The sequence below is a fragment of the Cyprinodon tularosa genome, unplaced genomic scaffold (genome assembly GCF_016077235.1).
Source record: "Cyprinodon tularosa strain WSP-4 unplaced genomic scaffold, ASM1607723v1 ctg128, whole genome shotgun sequence".
Lineage (NCBI taxonomy): Eukaryota > Metazoa > Chordata > Actinopteri > Cyprinodontiformes > Cyprinodontidae > Cyprinodon > Cyprinodon tularosa.
This window is the reverse complement of record NW_024038092.1, coordinates 1439302-1445907: the sequence shown is the minus strand read 5'-3', so window position 1 is coordinate 1445907 and position 6606 is coordinate 1439302.

The following is a 6606-nucleotide window of genomic DNA, read 5'->3' as shown; positions in this document are numbered from 1 at the left end:
AAGGCGTGTTTCTCAGTCATGCTGCTGTTGCAAAGGTTAATGTCATGTAATATGAGACTAGTCCGTGTTACTTCAAGGCTGGACTATTGTAATTCTTTACTATCAGGAAGTCCACAAACTGTAGTTAAAAGCCTTCAGCTGATCCAAAATGCTGCAGCCAGAGTTCTGATGAAAATGAAAAAGAGAGATCATGTCTCTCCTATCCTGGCTTCTCTTCATTGGCTTCCTGTTAAATCCAGAATAGAATTTAAAATCCTCCTTCTCACATATAAAGCCTTAAATGGCCAAGCTCTTTTAGTTATCACTCTCCTCTCCTGTGGAACCAACTTCCAGTTTTAATCCGTAGTTGTGCTGCTATAGGCTTAGACTGCTGGAGGACATAGGGACCCCTTTTTCAGCATTCTGCTTCATTCTATCTCTATTCTCGCTGGAGGTTTCTTCCTGTTCAAAGGGAGTTTTTCCTCTCCACTGTAGCTACAAGCATGCTTAGTGTGAGGGATTGATGAAGAGTCAATGAGTCGATGCCATCAACTGGTTTTCCTTAGATAGAAAACTTTGGACCAATGTGACTGGATGATCTGGTTAAATTGTCTCTGTAAAGCGCCTTGAGATGACATGTGAATTGGAGTTAGATAAATAAACTTAAAGGGGATTCCCCTTTAACTTGAATGAATTGAGACCTGACTTATGCTAGGCAACACATAATTCACATTGTTTCATGTGAATATGCAAATGTGTGCCTCATCTAGTAATGTAAAGTGGTTCTAGTGAATTGTTTCTAGTTTTAATTGCATATAAACTAACCAGGTTAATCAGCTGTAAGTCTGAAGTGGGCTTGTGATTGGTGTAAATGGGGATTGGCACTCTTGGCCATCATGCCGGGCCTTTAGATGTGTCTTTGGTCCAACACACATAAATCAAGTAATTAGATGATTAAAAGGGAATCACAGAAATGTCCTGCATATTGAGGAGGTTAATTCCTCCATTTGGACCATGGTCCCACATTAAAATAAGAAAACACAATTACATTGTCTTATTTCACGTTATCTAATTATCTTATTTTAAAAGTAAAAATATCAATTACATTGGCAAAATATCTTGTTTACCTGCTCAAATTCAGGGTAAATACACTTAATTTTAGAATTGTTTACTTATTTCTAAATCATTTTTCCAGTGTGTACATTTAAAATAAGAAAAAAACAACTTCAGTCTCTCATTTCAAGTGCATAATACCTGTTCTTATTTTAAGGGTAAAAATGCTCATTCATATGCAGATCATCTTATTTTCCTACTCATATTAAGGGCAAATGCATTAATTTTAAGACATTTTTACTCATTTTCAGTGAGTTTTTGCAGTGTGTTAATGCTCGGGTTTCATGTTTGTTATACTCTGTGTCTCATTTATCACATAAGTTATTAATGTTTATTTATTCATTTATTTATGTTAGTTTTTTTGCACAGGTAAACTGTGTAACTTTTCTCTTGTTATAACCTTATACCTAAAAAACACTGTTAGGTTTACCTGCAGGTTAGACCTTTTTCTTGCTATTTTTCATTCATTTATTCTTTGTTATCAGACTGAATATGAGCAAAAATATGATTATTTCTATGTGCGTCTGGATGTGTGATTCTGTGAACCAACAGGTACTGGCAGAGGTTAGGTTTGTTTTTGTGATGCGTGTCACTCCTTTAATCCAATGTTTGTGTTCTACACTATTTACTTTTATTTATAGTTTTATTCCCTTTTGTTTATCAAAAGGACTTTGATGCATGTTTATGTTCATTGGATGCTTTATTGCTCATTATCTTATCTTTTCTTTAGAGCGAGCCTGATGTCAGCTGCTCTGCCATTTACATAGCCTTAGTTGGAATGCAAACAAAGACCCAGGCTGAGAAGCTCCGCCCAGTTTATCAATGGATAAAAACCAGCAAGAACTAAGCACAAATTACTGAAAATAATTCTATTTCCCCTTAAGTTGAGAAGGTAAATAATTTTACCCTTAAAATTATATAATTAGACAATATGAATTTTAGAATAAGACAATCCATTTTTTTATACATATATCAAATATCTTAACAATCTAGAAAAAATAAGTCAACATTTCTTAAATTAAGTGTATTTACCCTTAATTTCAGCAGGTAAATAAGATGATTTGCCAATAGAATGAGTATTTTTACTTTTAAAATAAGATAATTAGATAATATGCACTTGAAATAAAACAGTGCAATTGTTTTTTCTTATTTTAAATGTAAATTGTCCTGTTCCATTGACAAAGTGTCTCACTTATCAAATGCACTTATTGCAAGAAAAAAAGACGTTTTTAGATTTCAGTTTTTTGCAGTGTAACTTAATTTATGGCCCCGGCCCAGGTGATCACACTGGGAAAAAAATCGAAATCTAGGTAAGTAAATTTTTCTTAAATTAAGTGTATTCAGCCTTAATTTGAGTGGGTAAATTAGATAGTCTGTGAACTGAATTAGTATTTTTTCTCTTAGAATATGATAATTAGATAACATGCACATGAAATATGACAATCAAATTGTGTTTTCTTATTTTAAATGTAAATTGTCTTGTTCTATTCGCAAAGTGTCTCTTTTTCCTCCTCAAACCAAGAAAAAATGCACTTATTTTAAGAAAAAATTACTAATCTAGATTTAAATTTTTTCCAGTGTACACATTTTTATTCTGCTTAATCTAGTTCTATATTTTATATCAGCTCTGCTGGGAAATTTTAGAAATGTTCACAATTTGCAGTGAACTAATTTTTGCAGGGCATATAGATAAAAGTTAAAAATTAAGCTTTATATGCAACTAAAGTTTAATTTTTAATGCAAACCAGCTCAAAATTGCTCATATTAAAATGTAAAAACAGTGTAGTTTAATGCAGGTGGTGCTTCTTTCTGTTTGTAATAACCAGAGACCTTCTGTAGAGCAGGATTTATTGAAGCAGGGTCAGCTAAGTAGTCGTTTAAGCCAGCTACTAACCTTTCTCATAAATGCTGGCAGTGTGTGTGTGTGTGTGTGTGGCTGGGTGTAATAAGTCACATAGTAAAGCCAATGCAGAGGCCTCACAGCAGTGGCCTCAGTCAAGCGTTTTTGCTTGTATATGTTGTCTGTGTGAGGTAACTTCAAACAGAAATGTGATCCTGTACTTTCATATCCCTCTGGGTTTTTTTAGGATGTACTTGAAGTTACGTTTGTTGTAAGCACTTTCATGAACAGGACCCTTTGAAAAAGAGAACGAGGCCCCAGAATAAGAAGCTGCCTTTGATCGGATGGGAGAGTAGAGCTCCCAGTAAATGATTCTGGATATCATTCATTAGTTTAAGCTGCACAGACCCACAATATGTTGGATTTGATTTGGGGAATTGTCTAAAGTTTCCAGGTTTTTCCTGCCAGCACGCCGTAGTGACCAGATGAAGATGGAGACAGCTGAGGACACAGCCTTCAAATTTAAATATAAAGACTTTTCAGCAGAAATTCTTTGGATTTTAACTATGTTAAATCTTGAAAAAATAAAAGCTGTTTTTTTTTTTTTTGCACCTGCTGTTTGTAGAAACCTGGTGTTTTGTTTGAAAATGATGAAACTTTTTAATAATTGACTATTTTCCACTTTGGACTAAGAAGGAACTAAAATGTTCCTCTATCATTTATGCATATAATTTATGAGCATGTTTGATGCATGTGCTGAACTTGTTAGGATAAAATATATGGAATTAACATTGTGCTTCTGCCAAGGGATGGTAAATAAAATAAAAAAAAACAACCACCTTATAACTGTTGTTTTTTTGTTTTCTTTTTGGTTTACCATTGTCCATTTAGGGCTGAAACACATATGCTCCATTAAATGCTTTTGAGTGCTCCCTAGTGGTCAATTATCAGTTAAAATAATTAGAAAAAGATTATCTCTTAAACACTTTCAGCAATCTGAGTAAAAAAAAAAATCTTCAATTGAAAAAACAGTGTTTTACAAAATGTTTTTTATCTGGTTCAGCGCAACAATATTTGCGTCATTGTTAAATATATTTTTTTTAATGCCGCTGGGACTCTTTGCAGCACATTTTGCTTCAATAAGTGGAAAATAATTGTTCAACATGTCTCTATGGCAACCTGACTGTGTTTAAAGGCACTTAAAGCCATTCATTTTCATAAACGTAGGACAAATATGCACTAAAACTAAAATAAAAAAAAATAGTTTTTTGAAGTTTTCCCTCTAATTTATATCTATACAGATCATTTTACATGAACACTAAATGTCAAGATGAATCTATTTTATTCCAAATGTTTGTGACAAACGGTGAGTTTAAACTTTAACTTTTAACGATAAAAATAAATGGAAGAATATTACAGTATAATGTCTTTCTTCTGCAGTCATGAAATTGCACAAAAACAAAGATTACAGTTTATGTAATAGAAAGAAATGCACTTTATCTTCATGTAAATAAAAACGAGCGTCTATGAGAAGTCTAAAATCCCTGGAAGCCCAGGATAAAATTCAGGCATGTTTATTTATTGAACCAAATAATCTGCAGCTTTATTTTTAAGGTTCCATATCTGATGCTCTTTAATTTGTTTAACATTATTTTGAAATAGTCATTTCTGATTTAAAACTGAATTTCAAATCAAGCATCAAAGTCTGAGTGGATAAATATTATGAGATTTTTTTTTTCTTGTTCATGTTACTGGACCTGATGCAAATATCATAGGAAGTCCAGGAGATTTTATCAGCATAATTTCTGCTCGAGGTCTGAATATTCAATTCAATTCAATTCAGTTTATTTCTATAGCACCAATTCACAACACACGTCATCTCAAGGTACTTTCCAGTTCACCACATCATCCAGTCAGATTGATTCAATGTTTTCTATCTAAGGAAAACCAGTTGATTGCTTCGAATTATTGACTCTCAGCAATTCCTCACACTAAGCATGCTTGCAGCGACAGTGGAGAGAAAAAACTCCCTTATAACAAGGAAGAAACCTCCAGCAGAACCAGGCTCAGTGTGAGCGGCCATCTGCTGAGGCCGACTGGGGTTCAAGGAGACAGAAGCAGAGATACAAAAAGCAACTGTAAAAGGCGGCCCCGTCCAGGAAACACACAGCCAGGCAGACAAGCTCCGAGCCAGCTCCCATGTAAGAGGATGAAAAGAGCGCATGCAGTTAGTCAGAGTCAGAGAAACAGGACTACACTGGTAAACAGGGCAGGCTCCAACATCTATAGACAAGGGTGTTGATGGCAGCAGCACAGCTGATATTTCTCTCCAGGATGGAATCACAGCCAAACAGGAACAGACCAGATGAAGCTACTATGAGAAAAAGCAGAGAGAGCAGAACGTTAGAGATTGGACTAACAGATTCTGCAGAGTGGGAGAATAGAGAGAGAATGAAGCAGAATGATGAAATGGGGTCCCTATGTCCTCCAGCAGTCTAAGCCTATAGCAGCTAACTATAGAGATAGCTCAGGATAACCTGAGCCACTCTAACTATAAGCTTTATCAAAAAGGAAAGTTTTAAGCCTAATAATAATACTATAATATTCTGCCCCCTGCTGTTCAAAATTAACACCGCTGTCTGCAGTCTGGTCTCCTCCAACATGGAGGGACAGATTTTTCCTTCACTTCCTCTTATCCTCTGGAATGTGGCTTGAGCTCATGAAATAGTACTAAATTATCCTTTCACATCAAATGTAGTAAAAAAGGAGGGGATAAAAAAAAAAAAAAAAAAAAAAGCTCACTATTTTTTTATATATAATAATCAGGTGCCGAGGAGGCCTCAGGTTAGAAGCACGAAGTACAAAGATGCTTCATGAGGTAAAGAGGGGAAAAACCTTCTTTCCTCCAGAACCATCTCGGTCCATGCTGGCGTCTGAAAAGTGCGAGAGAGTGTGTGATCAGGAATTCATTAGTTGAGAGGAAGCTCTCTGTCGCAGTCTGCTTTTTCTCACTCTGTCCCACTCCCATTTTTTTCTTTTCTTTTTTTTTTTCCAAGGCCAGAAGGATATCCTGTGCGCGCGCACCCACCCACCCACTGATGCAGCGACATGGAAAAGGAGAAACAACAGAAAGTGATAAGAAGACTTTGAAATCACTAAATAATACAAAAAATATATTTGCAGCTGAAACGGAGTTCTAATTTCTTTATTCAATTGAGTTGAGATTTAATGTTGGATGTGTAGAAGTCACACATGTGGGGGCTGAAGAGAAAAGAGGCCGTGAGAGGCTTGCAGCTATAAAGTGAATCCCTGGATTAGAGGCCGCATAAATCATCCAATAACTGCTCAGTCTGATCATCCTCATGTTGTCACATAATGCGTGCTTTCTCACTGAGGCTTTGATGGTCAGCTCTGCTGTGAAACAGGCTGAGGCCACCGCGTGGGAAGAACAGACCCGATGAACCGATGTGCCGCTGGGCAAGGCTCTGGAAGTCCTCCACCGGCTCGGTGTGTGACTGTGGCCCCGGGTGGAGAGCGCTTCAAGTGGTTACTTTGACCAGAGCCGCTGTATGAACCCAGGAAATTAACAATATAAAAGGAATTACATTTCTCAGGGTTTGATGTTATCCGTCTTATTGTTTTTATTTTATTTTTGTGCTTGTTTTTTTTTCGAT